The 16765-nt window shown below is 35.3% G+C and overlaps 1 long non-coding RNA gene across 2 annotated transcripts; it reads right to left on the reverse strand.

The window, feature by feature from the left end:
• Positions 1–7866: 7866 nt before the first annotated feature.
• LOC145689064 (uncharacterized) lies at positions 7867–15087 on the reverse strand. Of its 2 annotated transcripts, none has more exons than XR_014132078.1 (3): positions 14931–15087; positions 9748–9855; positions 7867–8048 (listed from the first exon to the last, which is right to left on the reverse strand). It is a non-coding gene; the product is annotated as an uncharacterized LOC145689064 (long non-coding RNA). The 2 variants fall into 2 exon arrangements; XR_014132079.1 differs by lacking the exon at positions 14931–15087 and adding an exon at positions 14762–14810.
• Between the last annotated feature and the right edge of the window lie 1678 nt (positions 15088–16765).

The following is a 16765-nucleotide window of genomic DNA, read 5'->3' on the forward strand; positions in this document are numbered from 1 at the left end:
TCTGTAAAGAGAAAATAAAACGTATGAATATGCATGGTAATATTTATTTTGTTTCCTGTGAAAGAAGAAAAACAGATTATTAACATCGAACTAACTGATCAAGAGAGAGTGAGGTGAGAAGAAGAAAAGCAAATGTGACGTACCTGAATACCTTTTTTTTTCCACTGGTTTCTGCAAGGTGATGTCATCTGAGTTTCTCTCCGCTGTGGCCTCGTTGAAGCATGTCCCGTGTTGCGGTTGATTCTTTGCCCCGTCTTTGGGAAGTGATGTTGGTGGAATTAGGGAAAAATATGGCTGTTATTCTGTTCTGGCTTTTTTATACCCATAGGGCAATGTCTCGTATGTGTCTGGTATTAATCGGCGTTTTTTATAGTTGAAACTGTACTTCTTTAGTAGTATCATTGATACCAGTTCTGACGCACTTTCTCCATCCAACCCCAAACCCGCCATTGAGCATAGTACTTAAACAAAGTTACAGAGCGCAAAGTAGATTGAGTATTGTACCTTGTGCACTTGCTTTTATCACATTTAAAATCAAATTGCGGAAATCAATGTAATTATAACAAAACAATGAACTAAGTATTTTGAATATTTTATATTTAATAAATCAAATAGGTACGAAAAAAGTTTCCGCGGCCTCAGTTTCGGCGGCAATTACACAATCTACCATTACAAGTCAAGTATAGAATAATTTACACAAACATACAGAACTACCATTAGGACAACTAGATATTACACATTTACAACTTACGCAATAATAGTATACATACATACAACTTACATAACGACTTCGATACAGAACACCAATAATTTACATCTTACAAACTTTACAAATATTATCCGTTCAATTTACAATAGTCGTGTTCTAAAGTGAATAATATTTTTTCTATTTTTATTTAATAAATGGCCGCTGAAAATTTTACAATTTATTCTGTTAGGGAATTATTAGGTAAAGATAAAACCACAGCAGAGAGACTTAACCAATGGCTTCTATTGGAAAATTTACACAACAATAATTTATTAACCAACATTGGAAATATTATTTATGCAGAAGGAGAACCAAGATTAGATACTTTACAACCAATTACACCACCATTTTGCGATAATATTATGCTTGTTAAAATTTCTAGTTGGGAATTATGTTGTGAGGGCAAAAGGATTAACAATAAGTTTCTAATTAAAAAAGATGCGTGTAGTTCCTTTAATACACTTATACGATCTAACTTTTCTGAATTCTCTTTAGCTTTACATGGTGTTAAGGCTAAATTACCTTTCTTTCTAAATTCTTCTACTAAACGATCTAAAGTTGTACAACAAATAGTGGAAAAATATATGGGAGACATAACCAAAAAGTACAAAGACCCAATCGTTATCCCATATAAGGTAGAATTAGCCGATGTACCAGTACAAAATTTGTTGAGTCGCTTACCACAAATTTTAGAACAATTACAAACAGAATATTACTTCCTTTTACACTTCGACATTACACAAGATTTTGCAGGTATTTTTATTAAGAGGGAAATGGAACAAAATCTTATTAATAATTTGAATTTTAGGATGGAAGGTTCTCCTTTAACGAGTTTAGAAAAGAATAATCCCATAATTACAATTTGCAAAAACGATGGCACTGTAGGTATTGATTGTCTTAGATGGAATAGTGTAGGTTTGTCTACAAAGATTTATAATAAGTTTATTTGCCAAGTAACTTCTCCAGGTGTCGTTAAAACACTTGGCAACCACATTTTAGATTACATTAATTGTCCAGATAAACGATTAAAAGACACCTTCCAAAGTAAACTAGCACAGGAAAACGGAATAACCAGATTAGAATCTACTATTTTTAACTATTTTGATGAACGATGGAGTTATACTAAGTGGGATCCGATACAAGATCGGGATCCCGGATCGGAAGTGGGATCCGATACAAAATATCGAATAATACTTTTGATAAAGTGGATACTTTCAGATATCTAGGATTAATATTAACCGACCTAAACCATGTTCACGATGAACTTAAATGTCGACTAAAAGTAGGGAATTCTTGTTATTAATCAGTTCAAAATCTTCTGTCGTCGCGAATTTTGACGAGAAATTTAAAGCTTAAAATACTGTATATAAAATGATAATAATACCTGTTGCTCTGTATGGTTGCGAAACATGGTCGCTTACGAGGGAAGAGCTTACACTGAAAGTACTTGAGAACAAGATCCTGAGACGAATATTTGGACCCAAGAGGAACGTGAATGGGGAATGGCGGAAACTTCATAACGAAGAACTACATACTTTATACGGTTTACCAAACATTGTTAAGGTCATCAAGTCTAGGAGGCTTAAGTGAACAGGATATAGCCAGGATGAAAGGAAGTAGGAACGCTTTTAAAGTCCTAACTGGAAAACCAATCGGAAAAAGATAATTAGGAAGACCTAGGCGCAGATGGGAGGACAGTATTAAGATGCATCTCGCAGAAATAGAAATACGAAGTAGAAAGTGGATCCAATTCGCTAAGGCTAGCAATCAATGAATAGCTTTTGTAAACGTGGCATTGAAACTCCGGGTTCCATATGACATTATTTAATTTTAGGCGAAATTTGTTTTTTATATCTATTTCGTGCCGCTAGCTAGTTCCAGTTTTTAAATATGCCCCTGCGAAATATCAGTAACTTTCGTGAAAAAAAAAGTGTCATGTAGATGAATGTTGGTTTAGTTTTTCCTTAATGTTGAAAAAACATTGTTTGGGATTGAAATAGGTTAACGATTGGGGATTAATTCAAAATTCAACCCCAATACTTTCACTTAAATGGCATAATTAACATTTAAAACTAATTCCTAATGTTTTTTCTTTAGTTCGCGACTCGTATTATACGAGGAGAAAGATTTGAATTAAATAAAAAAATTCGATTTAAATCAACAAAATCAACAAAGTGATTTTTTTTAAAAAAAATCAATTTTTTTCCACCCTGATTGATATTGATAATGATGGTACATAATCAGTACTTAGTTTGAATTATCGATATTTGTAAAGGAAATAATGTATTTTCTGGTACCGACTATGGAACCACATTCTAATAGTTTAAAATATGTCCCACAAAAGTGCCAACTGACGAAAAGAAAAATAATTTTTGTAAAATGATTTGATTTGGTCCTTTGTCGAAGAATATGATCCGAACACTTATCAGTTTAAGATTTACGGGGTTTGTAACTTTCAGGCTGAAACCCACCCAAAATTGCAAGATTTTTTTTTACTGGCAAGCCTGCAATTAGACTCAAACAGTGACTTTAATCGGTTCTTACAGGTTTAGTCACTTCCTGAAACTGTTTCTGCGTGAGTCACTTGGAATTGTTCGTGTTTTTGGTGTAACGTCTTAGTTCAGTGATTGATGGTAGTTCATATTTTTCGCATTAAGTGTCTCTGTACAGTCATATGGCAGTTTGTTACTGTGACGTCACATGTTCTGTCTACTTGTATGTGTGTGCTGTTGCTGGTAGAATGCGGTGAGCGGGTAATTGAATTTTCGTTTCATGGCGACGATCGAGTTAGCAAGTGCGATTGAGACACCGTAACATGAATTTAATACAAAGAATTTGAACTTGTCGTTCTTAAATAAGTTTGTATTAGATTCGGATATTAACTCATATCGCCTTTCAGCACTGTGGTTCAATTGAGTTAGAGAAAACCTGTGATGGTTGTGGTCGAACGCTGAAAATATTCCCGACGTATGGTAAAAGTGAGCGTTTATTGGTTAGTCTTATTTGTCATAATAACAAGTTTGCTCGCTTTAATAAATCGACGTCTGTGCAGAAAGGATCATTTTCAGTAATGTGTAGTTGAGTATTGCGCATGTCTTGCTGCTATCTTGGGTTTTCGGGAATCAGAAACTATGAGTTCATTATTCATGAGTTTTCTGGTATGGCGAAACGGCGAGTGCTTTCGTTTTTTAATTGATATTATTTTTATTCTTGATTTGCTTTGCATTTGAGTATTTGGCAAAGTATTTGCTTTGCTGCTGGTTGTTTCATCATCGTTGTGAAATGTAATTTATTTTTCCTCGTCATGCTGCACTAATTTATAATTAGTGATGAATGTTTTCTTTAATTTTTTTCCTTCTTACGTTAGCTTTATAGTAGTGGTTTGATTAAATATGATTTTTTTTGGATGTTTTTATTGTACTTGAGTAGGGTGTGGGTGGGTTGGTAGTCCCCATATAGATATCAATATTGATAGTCACCACTTCACCTGGATTGATTAAGAATGGTTTTTAGTAACATTTTGGCCCTTGTCTTTATAGTATAATTCCTAACATTGTACATTATTTTGACTCGGACAGTAACTATAACCGATTCAACTGATCCGGTTCTGGGAGCCAACTGGAGCATTTTGGGAATCATTCCTAAACTGCTCCCGACACCGGATCAGATAAATCGTTGCAGTCACTGTTTGAGTCAAAGTAAAGATTCGCCTAAAAATCTATTGCTAGTGATTCCTACGTGTATAAGCTGCAAGCCCAGTCCCCAAAAGTCTAGTGATTTCTTTAACCTATCGGCAGTCGCGCTGTTGTAAAAAGTACAACAGTGTTGTTGTTTTTGTTGTAAGTCACTACGCGAGTAAGTGGGAGAACTAGCTGTGATATGTATGCCTTCCTCCCCTTTCTCCCCAACAACTTCACCGCAAATCAGCCCCTGCCATGCTACGGTTCAGTTTGCACAAATCATTCGGCAGAGACAGACGTCTTTGTTGTACTTTTTACAACGCGCGACCACTTGTGTTATTTTTTAAAAAAACAAATATTGCCATAAATATTTGATTGTTGTGAGTGTTTTCCAACATAAGGCTGAGTGATATTCCACGTGTTCTTCAAGAGTTGTCTGACGAAGAGGACAATGGTGGCAGCTCTGAGCCTGATAGTGACAGTGACCTAACTGATGAATGAAGTGTGACAAGTGTTCCCGCTTTGTATGCAAGACACATGTGCGAAAGCAAACAATATGTTTGATCTGTGGTGAAGAAGATGATGCAGCCGGCGAAGTGTAAGAACTGCTGAACTGGTAAACCACTTTCGTACAATGTTTGATTGTGTAGTTTCTACCTGACAATTTTCTATATGTAAATAATAAATATTGATACTAACTTCTTGAAATTTGTAAAAGCATATGTTCATTCAGAACGTCATAATATATTCACATTGTGTTCCCATTGTCACATTCAAAATAGTAAAAATAAATAAAAATACAAACGACACATGCAATAAATTCGGTCAGTTACGTATAAATTATTATATAATAATAATATTATATATTTATCGGTAGTCGCGTCTGCCTATGTAACACGGACAGTCGCGCGTTGTACTTTTTACAACACTTAACAGTAAAGATGTTATAATATTATTATATAATAATTTGTACGTAACGTATACGTACGTAATTTATTGGATGGGTCGTTTGTATTTTTATTTATTTTTACTATTTTGAATGTGACAATGGGAACACAATGTGAATATAAGTCAATAACATCTTTACTGTTAAGTGTTGTAAAAAGTACAACACGCGACTGCCCGTGTTACGTAGGCAGACGCGACTACCGAAAGGTTAAAAAAAAGAAAAAAAGTATTTTTAAATGAAGCCCCTCTCATACTACTTTGCTGGATCTGCCACTGTTCATAATTTGTTTTCTAACAAGCAATTCATTCCAGCATCTACCTAAATAGGAAGTTTACCTAATTTTAAAACACAGGAGGCTCCAGTGGTAACAGTTTCCTATCTAAGCGGTATTTTGCACTGGTGCAAACTAAGCCCTAGTACAGGCTTAAACGCCTTCTCTCAGTTTTACGTTTTTTATGATTTTAGAACGTTTCACATTTCAATTTCAACTACTGCATCCAAGTCCCATTATACATGGTAATATTCTACGAAACTAATTTAACTTCGACGGAAATTCTTATAGATGTTATCTGTTAAATTTTATTATCCTTTAGAGTGCCTTTACAGCCTTTATCAGCCTTTACCTCTACTAGAACAAACTTTCCCGGTAATTTGACCTGAATTTAACCGCAAACATTATAGCTGAAATAGAGTTACATGTTCTATCTTACGGTGGCAGTTGAAACTTCCTCTCTACTGTTCATGGTTTTACCGACAGAGTACTGTGAATCTCTTTTCAAATTTTCTGCATAGTAACGCCCGATGTGTAAAGTAACCCGTCTTATGGTACTTTAACGTAGTTTTTTGCAAGACATCATAGTTTTGATTAAACGGTAGGTTATATATCATTATTTGATTTACCTTAACTGGGGAAAAGGAAGTGTTAAAGATGTTATTAACTTACTCTTTCCTTGTCATGACGTTAGGAGGATGAAGCTCGATTCGTATACTAATTTATAAGAGCTAGTTAATAACTAACATTACGGAGTAGGGTACTATAGATGTGAAAGACCCCAAAATATTAGGAAGATTAGAGATGAGAAAATGATAAAATAGGGCCGCTATCACTATCGAATCCATAGTCTTCTAGCGCCCCTAATAGCACAAAATCTTCCCTAGGATGTCCCATGGCCCTCCCGCCCGGGAAAACGGGACTATCCCGGGACGCTCCCATAGGACTCCTGCGACATCCATGGGACTGACACGCGAATTCCAGATGTCCGCGTTTGTCCCGGGAAACGGGACGACCCGTGGGACTCCAGCGGGAGTCATGCAGGAAGAATCCCGTAGGAAACCAGAGGATATCCTCAGGCAGAACCACGTACGCGAATGGGATAATCCCGGGACGATCCCGTGGGACTCCTGAGACATCCGTGAAATCCTGATGAGAATCCTACGGGACTTCAAACGGAAGCTCATGTGTAACCGTGTAGCATTGCACCAGAAATGACGATGTGAATCTATTGACTGTTTTCAGGCTCTGGTTTCAGATTTGCAAACACAATGTACAGTGCAAATCAAACGGAATATGTGTTATTTCACGTGTAGCTACTTGAGAGACGCCTTTGAAAAGCCAGAGCCTAAAAATAACCAATAGCTTCACTCTGTAATTACCGATAGAGCTATCGTGCAATACCACAGGGTGGCTTGTACATGAACTTCCGCTTCAAAGTCCCAGTGAGTCCCGTCAGGTACATATTTATAGGCTATAGGCAGTGGCGTATTTACGATTTTGTTTCGGGAGGGGCTTTGCTATCTTTCGGGGGGGGGGGGTTCCCTGGAAATGTAAAAATTCTGCAAGATATTTCATTTACTTTACTATACTAAGTAAGATTTCGGGGAGGAGGCTTAAGCCCGGAAGCCACCCCCCTAAATACGCCACTGGCTATAGGTAAACATTTCAAAAGCAAATGTTTGACTCGTTGACTTGCACTCTCTATTACCGCAGTAACGTTTCCAATGATATTAGCTATGGTTAGGTAAATTTAAATTTCGTGAGAAAATATATCAATTGGTGCCTTTGGACAATCTCCTTGTTGGCGAGATAAACTGCAAAATGTAGCCAGTGGATGCTTGACGCCACATTGTATCATCATCAAATCCTTCAGACGTCTTCCTTGTGACAAAGTGATCTGTACGATTCAACATAGTCATATATGGGACTATGCGAAATAAGAGCGAAGATGTAGCTATTTACAATATATAAGTTATCTGCATATAGTATTTTTCCACATTACTTGTAATAATAACTAACTTAGTGTTGTTCAGCTGTAAAATTCTCCTCAAGGGATAGAAAGAAAGTAAGAATGAAACATGATTCAACTAGGAAAAAAAACTGCCTTTTCTGAAACATGAACCTAATTAATCATTAATAACCGAACGTCACGTTTGGATCGTAGTTATCTAGCATCTGTGTAGCAAAGAAAGATATGCTTAATAAAACAAATGGGTTACACACGTACAATCTTTTATTCAAAAGCTATCATACATGAAGGGATTTTTTCACCCTTTCAAAATATACATCTAGGGTTTTATAATGTGAGCATTTGCATGTTCATCCCGGCTTCAGTCACATCGCACTTTATGTGTATTCATTTGCCTGTCAACATCACGCTTTGTTCATCCCCTTTCCCTACAAAATGGAAAAGGAAAAAAATTCTGTTAAAAGACGAAGTGAGTGCAAATATTCATAAAAAATTAGCCACAGAAAAATCTAATTACGTTAAATACGTATGGAGGTATGGAAAGTAGTAGGGAGATGACACTTGTTGGAATTACTCGCTTTATTATTATGATCCAGTCATAAGACAATGAGACCTGTTTTGCTTGAATTGAAAAATCTTTTCGCTAGAAATATGTAAGTACATGTGATGCTGCGAATCAGTCGCGCTTCTGACAAGAAGTGAATATAATACTAAGTATTAATTATAAACCAACAACGAACTTTAAAAAGCAGAGAAAGCACACCAAGTTTGGATTTAGTTCGCATAGCGATGAATATATAAAGTTAGCCTTTAAATCAGTAATCAAGCCAAAAGGCAAAGACAAGCAACATAGCTAACTGTCCAGGCCAATCGACGCACACACACATTCCAGTTCGAGCTTTGGATAATGACGTTTGTCTCTTTTATTCATTGTTGAACATTACTATCCCTTGACGTAAGTAAAAAATTGTTTCAATGAAAGAAAAAAAACTCTATCCATTTAATTCATTTACTTTCTTTTGTATTAGATGTCATGTAAAAAGTGGAAAACGGAACATATGAAGCCAAATTACTAGCATTACTTTGTTCCAAACCTTGAGATAGAAGTTAGAAAGGAGCAACTAAGTAATAAACAAAATACAATATTGATACAAGTATTTGCAATGGGATGACCAAAAATTACCCGAACCGTACAAAAAAGAACAAGATTTCCGCTGGACACACACACACAATGAAGATAATGTGAATCAACTGTGGTGTAGAACAGGGAGTCTACTGGTACTTGAAATACTGGTATTTGATTTTCTTACTGGAAATATTGGAATGTACTGGAAATTATTGTCTAATACTGGAGAAATATAAAGATTTCCTTTGAGACCCTTCAAGATGGCAGTCCCATTATCTGGGTGTAGGTGATGATAAAATTAATTGGTCAAACATTGAAAGAACTTGGTAATTCGAGAAAGAAAATCAATAGTGTTTCCTTTTTTTTTTTTAACCCACTAGTTTCTATGCATTCTTTCCATCAGAATATTGAAGAACTAGCTTTATCAACACATTTTACAGCTTCTTGAATATCATAGTATGCCTTTTTTTTATCCAGGGTGGTGTTTTGAAAATTTGTAAGTCAAGAAGTCAACTCCAGTAAACACCCTGTAGAATCCCGAAGGACGATCGCCCCCAAGCAGTCTTTTGGCATGTTTATAGTTTATGTGAAAGTATATCGTGTAGGATTTCTTGGGACATGGCAAAATAACATTAAAAACGAAGACTGCCTGACCTGTATGAAGATAAAAATACAGAACTATAATAATTACAATAGCCATCTACACTATTTAAAAGTCATAAAACGTATTTAGTAGACACATCCCACTTCGTAAATGGGTTTCCATGCCTATCGCGGGTGCGTTACACATGCAAAGAGAGTGTATTATTAATTTTACGACTTTTCTTAACTATTAAGTAGGGTCGCACAATGGTGTCTTTGGTGCGACATCAACAATACATTACATTATAATACAGAATAATTTTATGTATTATAATTGATTGCTTGAAGCTTCCGTTCACCACGTCGACTAAGCAAGAGCAAGCAATTTACAAACCTAAAAGTGTCAATATTTTACTTACGTTTCTCTCTTTTCATTCTTTCCGTTGCGTGACGAAGCCAGCTTTGAACTGGTCTTTTGATCTCAGCATCTGTAGCAAATTTGCTGGACGCGTGTTGCCTCACTGTCTCTGGAAATATAATATTTCTGAATGAGAAAAACTGGCAAATTTCTGCAATAGATATGTGTTATAACAAGAAGGAATATGAAATATAATATTCGACATGCATTTCAATAGGTGAAATGAGGTTCCAAAAGTTATGGGATACAAAGATAATAGGTCTATCGTGCTATGCCTTCTCGAGCATGGCGAGTGCAGCAACTTGGAATGGCATGGACTCGACAAGTCGGTGGAAATCCTTCATAAAGTCTTGGTTGTTGGCTATTTTGACGTGATTGTTGCAAGTAAAACGTGTGCACAAATGGTTCGTACGATGATATCGTACATGTTTCTATTAACTTTATGTCTAGCAGTATAGTTGGCCGATTCATTGTTTAGAATGTTCTGCAAACCAATCGCGAATAATTTTGGCTTGCTGATATTGTCTAGGTCAATCGGACTCGAGGATCCAAGAATGCCATATAAACACGCACCACATAATTACAGGCCACAAGCTTGTAACTGCCTTGTTGATAACTTGAGTCTACGGCGTCTAGAGTCTCCGCCACATACGCACTCTACCATCAGTTCGTATCAACTGGGATCATTATCAGTATGGCTATCCGGCATATTGGCAGTTATCAAGAGCAACACACACATTGATAGTTTTCGTCGTAGAAGCAACATCACGGTCAATGACCTTTTACAGAAGTTCAAGTAACAGAAGTCGAGTGCTATGTGCATTTATATTTGTTTTCCGCAACACATGAAGTGGTTCTATACCGCTATCCCATAACTTGTAGGACTTTAGTGTATTTCAAAAACAACATCCTATACAGATTATTGAGGTGAGCGAGCATTTTTTTTTTTTATTTATTTATTTAACAGAACTAGTCCCAGGTATTTGGTGACCGAACTTGGCAAGATCATAGTCGACTAAGTTTCAGAACTAGAAGTTGCGAAACCTTATTGGCTACATCCACATCTTATCAATTGGACTTTTCAGTTTTAATTTTAAAGTTCCAGCCTTTTTTAAGAAATAAACGTCAGTTTTAGCGAACTGGCTATTATACAGTGACAATAAAATAAATTTTAACACCATGTGCGTTGATTTCCTCGGGGTTTTCCCATTTCCTTACATTTTTTCATTTCACCATTTCACTTATTATTATCATCAGTCTCCTTTAGCCTAGGGCATAACCCTAAAAAAATTAGTATGCAAAATATCTGCTTATGAAAAATCACACCGGCACGATTAAAGCGGGAGCTTTTCGATGTAAAATATATATATATACCGCTCAGCTCTGTACTGAAACTGGACAATCCCGATTCACAGAATACTATCCGTATTAGAATAAAGTGAAGTGGGCGAAGCCCAAATTCTTTTGTTCCCTAGTAAAAAATCAGATTGTAATTATGCTAATGTACTGGTTGCAGCAAACCGAACAAGGTGCTTTTTACGAAAACTTGTATTTTAAGCGCATGACTTATCTTCATTACCGTCATTTTTATCGATGTCTACTTTCGGAACAGCCTTTTATGTTGTGAAAGGGCTCATCAACCTCTTGTTGAATAAGGATGTTAAGGCTACACAAACTTAGTTATATGTAACCTAAATAAATAAAGAAATCAATTTGAACAAAAAGTAACAATGTGAAAACAATATGGTTTAATCAACTTCTTTTCTTTCGACAAAACATGGTTTCTGCCAACCTTGGCAATAACAAGGATTTATGAACAGTAAGCACAATACGTTGTAGCTTTCCATTACTTTTACATCCAAGACCGCCTTCATCACTCACTGGCGGGTGTAGGACAAAAGCTCACTAGACCTTTTGTCTAAGCTGACTAAATATATAAATAAAAGAAACACAAGACTGGGATAGTCATCCTGATTTTTCGATTATATTTGGAAATTACCACTTTTACGTAAATCACACCGTGCAGATTAAGAATAAGGTAACATGTTCCAGCCAATATTACTCTTCACAGATATTGTTTTTATCTTTTCCTCCTCTTTTCAGAATACAACCCTCGCTCAGCTTTTACAATTTGAGTTACTGCAATACTTTTATCTTTTCTTATATTACAAATCGTTGTCATAAAAAATCTAAACTAGTATATTTTAATATATTAGCATTAAATTAGGTTTGCGTATTTTGCGAATAAAATACAATAAAGTGCGTGAAGAGTGAAGTTGCCTAACTGGGATGGCATTTAGTATTTCCCCCAACTCGATCCATGGAACTGGTACTGCAGCTTAGTGAACCATTGTGCTAATGAAAGAAAGAAAAAAAACTGCGGGATTTCCCACTCCTTTCGCTCGCTCAGCTATATTTCGTAACGCAACTAAGTCACTTTTTTTCAGGGTTGGCAAAAACCATGGTTTTTATTGAAAAAACCAAAAAAAAACGTTTTTTTTTGGGTTTAAACCAGGTTTATTTGGTTTAAATAATTTGCTCTATATATTCATATCATATATGGACAGAAATAAGTTTGTTTCGCCTTGATGTTATTATGCAACAGCCGGGTTATGCTGGAAGGGGTCACATAAGCTTAAAGCGGAATAAAAACTGCTTCTCGAGTTACATCCGATAGAAATTGTCCTCCATTTGAACTCGGAACCAGGACTAATTGGCCACAAATGCGATACGTCTGCCGACTCACTCACGAAGGAATCCTGATAAAAATACGTTGTACTGATCTTTACATGCTTCTTAATATAGCTCTCAAGAGTCATTTCAGAAAAACAAAAAGATAAACAGTTGCACAAGTGAAACCATTATACTGAATTACATATGGACAATTTCAAAGTACTACGGAGTACAGAAGAACTAATTTAATTCAAGTTAGTTAACAACGACTTATATTGGTCCAAATTAAAGAAATACAACGACTTAATTTGCATATCACAAAGATACGAATTATTTGGGTCCACTTTGGCTCAGACTCATTTATACATAAATAGATATCGAAGATACTTCTCATTTCACTAAATGCCTCTCGTGGGGTCTGTATGACCCTTCCCCCCCACACACACAAAGTACGGAATTTCGATGTATTTTATTAATAGTAAACATTGAAACAAAACAATAATTAGAATGTTTCTTTGATTGCAATTAGGCCTACATAACAATAATAACTACAAAAAAAAATCACAAAACAAACATTTATAAACTTACATAAAAAGAGTTGCTTTTGTAGTATAATCTTTTTGAGTAATGAATGGGGAATTTAGGTCTGAATATAATACGAATAATATACGGGAGTGAAACGTGATAACCCACAAATGTGTGTTCATCAAGATTTTACAAACACTTACACTTTTACGAACATTTTCGTTTTTTGGTTTAAACCAGTTTTTTTTTTCTTTTTTTTGAAAAAACCACCTGGCTTAAACCTTGGTTTAAACCAGCCAACCCTGCTTTTTTTTTTAAATCAAAATCACTACCGTAAAAGACTGGAGGAGAAACAAAAAGCAACCCCCAAATTGAATTTCATTAAGACTTCAGTTCTTCGCATAAAATCTTTCGTCACTGGTGCCTGATAACCCGAATCACGCTTCACAGTCTCGATATTTGGAAATTCTAACCTTTCAACCTCCGTTGCGTTTTGAAGGGGTTCGGCTATTATTTGTAGTTGTAAGTCGCAAATATGTTCGGGGGGCTTCTAACCCCGTTCGCTCGCTCAGGTAGACCTGCATTTCGTAAAGTAAATAAACCACTTTTAATTTAAACATTAATATAGTGGAGAGATGTAACTCAAGCTACGTAAAAAAAAAAAAAAAAAAAAAAGCCTCCACAATAGCCTTTAAACTGTTTCATTGCATCGTCTTTGCAAATTTGAACACTATGATGAAATTTGCATGAGATACGTCCGGTTAAAATTTGTAAAAAGGCAGATTCTGCTGCGCTGCTTTTAAGTGCAACACTGTTGTGTTTGCTTAAGTCACTTCACAACAGAAAAGAAACACAAAATATATGATGAAAGCAGTTTTAATTGAAAATAATCCATGTTCATCAATTTCGCTAACACCTTGGCGGGTTAACTTTAGCAGACGGCTCTACCAAAAGAAAAATTTATAGGTCGAAAAATATTAGTAGTAAAATAGTGAAACGGTAATATAATTGTTTAAACTCATAAACCATATGGGGCCGCGGTGGCTCAGAGGTAGAGCGTTCATCTCTGGTGCTTGGGGTCCCGGGTTCGATCCCAGCTCGCGCCAAGTGAACTCTGTGGTGGACAAACACCGTGTGCGTGGGTTTTCTCGGGTTCTCCCGTTTCCTCCCACTTTCTTCATTCCACCATTTCATTCATTTCTCATCATCACCGTTTCCCATAGCCTCGGTGCACAATCGTGAGACGTTAAAATAAATATTTCATTTCATTCAATTTCATAAACCATATGTGGGAGTAAGTAACATAGGAAAGTATATGTTATGGTGGAACTATTTGCTAAGGCAAAAGGCGGCTGAATACAAGTTAGGAAGAGATGGTAAGTGTTGTATCTGAAGATTTGGAAAATGGTTAGAAACAATGGTTGCAATGCAAATCATGTGTCACTTCAAAGGTAGAGAACAACTAGCCCTGCGGGGCTTCTAAGCCCCTTCAGTCGATCAGCTATAAGTTTTGAGGAGCGTTTTGTAACACTAGTGCCCCAAATCTAGTAAAAAATAACTAGACAATATTTGCTCATCTTCGCTTTACCACACATATCTTAAAAAAATCCCAGAGGCTGGTGCTGGACACTGAATGGCTGCTTATCAGTTTGGTACATCAGGTACAATGCAGGTTTTATGGTAAATCAGTTTGCGTGTTTATTCTTAAACTGTACGCCATAATTTCAGCATGAAATAACAGTGTGAAATAAGAGTAAGAAGGTTTTAGATAATTATTTGAAACATAAAAAGTGAAAAATATTTTAAAAGATTCCGACCTATTGTAAATCTGCCCATATTAATCCATTGTTCATAGCATTCCTGCTCTGTTGAACTTTAAACATTGAATACTACGGCTGTACGATCACCATTTCATCATTTTTTTACAACTAGAATAACAACAACCCCTTTTTTTAAATCACTAAAATTTTCATTTCACACACTTACCGAAATCAATTATGCTGCAGACTAAAATCTGTTGGAACACAAAATATTGAACTAACATCTACCACTGCGTCACCGCTGAACCTCACGTATTCCCTCCAATACCACAAACCACAATGCAATTGTGACAAACAAATGATGGTTCCAAACGCGCACCACAGCACTGAGGACCAGGCGAAATTTTATGGTTTATATTTTCTTTTCAGCAGATTTTTAAACATATTCTTTTATTATGAGAGAAATACGTATAATTTTGTGAATTTCTATTTCCCGTTGCTAGTGGCCATCCTGCGGGACAACCGTGGGATTCCCATGCATATAGACCCATGCCTGTCCCAAGCGGGACTTCCCTGGGATTACCTATTTATATCCTGAATTTTTTAGGATCGTTGTGGGTCGTACGGGATCATAATGAGACGTCCCGTGGACTACTTGTGCTATTAGGGGCAGTAGGTGTTGCTCATTGGTATTTATTTTGTTTAATTTTTATAATAATAGTTATTATTATAATTATGATAAGGAGTTAAAATTGTACCGGAAAAGATATTAAAATCGCAAGATTGTTGCTCCTCTTATTTATTATTATCAGTTTCTTATTTCAAAATTTTTTGTATGCACATTTTTTTTCTGAACCTTGTGCTATTTCGCCTAACGCATGGTAAAATACAAGTTTGTACAGTACTATAATATGTACTTTTACCTAATACTGCGGAAAGAAATCCTAATGTGTATCATTTGTTTAAGATAACTTAAACAAAACGACAAAATATATATATATATACATATATATATATATATATATATATATATATATATATATATATATATATATATATTAATAATCATAACCTATTGAGCAATCGTGGACAATACATAATGATTCCAGTTATGTATGAAAATATTTATAATAATCTTTAAAATATCCAACACTCGAAATCGAAAATGGCATCGGGTATAATTGTATAGCTCTTACATAGGATATTATTATATCTTCCTAGATTGTAGAAAATGATCACTAATTATTTCACTCATCTGGTTGCGATAACGTAATTTGAAGTGAAACACCACCACCTTAGGTCCTCAGAGCGCGTAAATGAGAAGTCAAAATTTATAGTAGGTAAAAAAAAAAAAAAAAAAAAAAACTATAATTTTAGTTTGTGTTATCTACGGACATAATTGTAAGTTTTATATTGTCTCATATAGCAACAAATTTTTTTCTCTCAATTATTACCGATAAGACAGTTTCAAATTATATCTTTTGTTTTGAGAAGCGAAAAAACTGTTATTACCAATAACAAGTTTGATAATATTTCAAGAATATGGATTGGAAATATTTTCCTAACTGGTTTCAGATTTGTCCCTTTTATTTGCAACTATTCTACAACTAACTCTACTGAATAAATAATTTATTTATTTTCATATTTAGGTGTTAAGTGTAACAAATTAGGAGTTTGTGCTTTCTACAATTTAGAAAGTTGTAAGAATATCTTTAGCTTGAAACTGTACAGAAAGTTGTATTTTTTTAATGTATTGTATTGTTGAAAGTTGTATTGTATTTTTTTTTTTTACAGCAATTGGAAATTTAATTATGCAGTTGTGCTTTGTAAGTTTTCCAGAAAGAACTGTCCAATAAGTGTGGTTGTAAAGCATATTTACAAATTTAGGCCCGAGAAGTATGGTTGTATATTTAAAAATTTACTACTCAGGCCAGATGTGATTTATGCTTTTTAAGCCCGAATCCGGATAGCGGGCTAATCATTTTTTTTATATTAAGAAGAAGGGGTTCTAATTTTATTACTTCTACTTTAATGTTACATAATTATGCACCAAGGGTTATG

Source organism: Thermobia domestica, chromosome 7 (assembly GCF_964235325.1).
Source record: "Thermobia domestica chromosome 7, izTheDome1.hap1.1, whole genome shotgun sequence".
NCBI lineage: Eukaryota > Metazoa > Arthropoda > Insecta > Zygentoma > Lepismatidae > Thermobia > Thermobia domestica.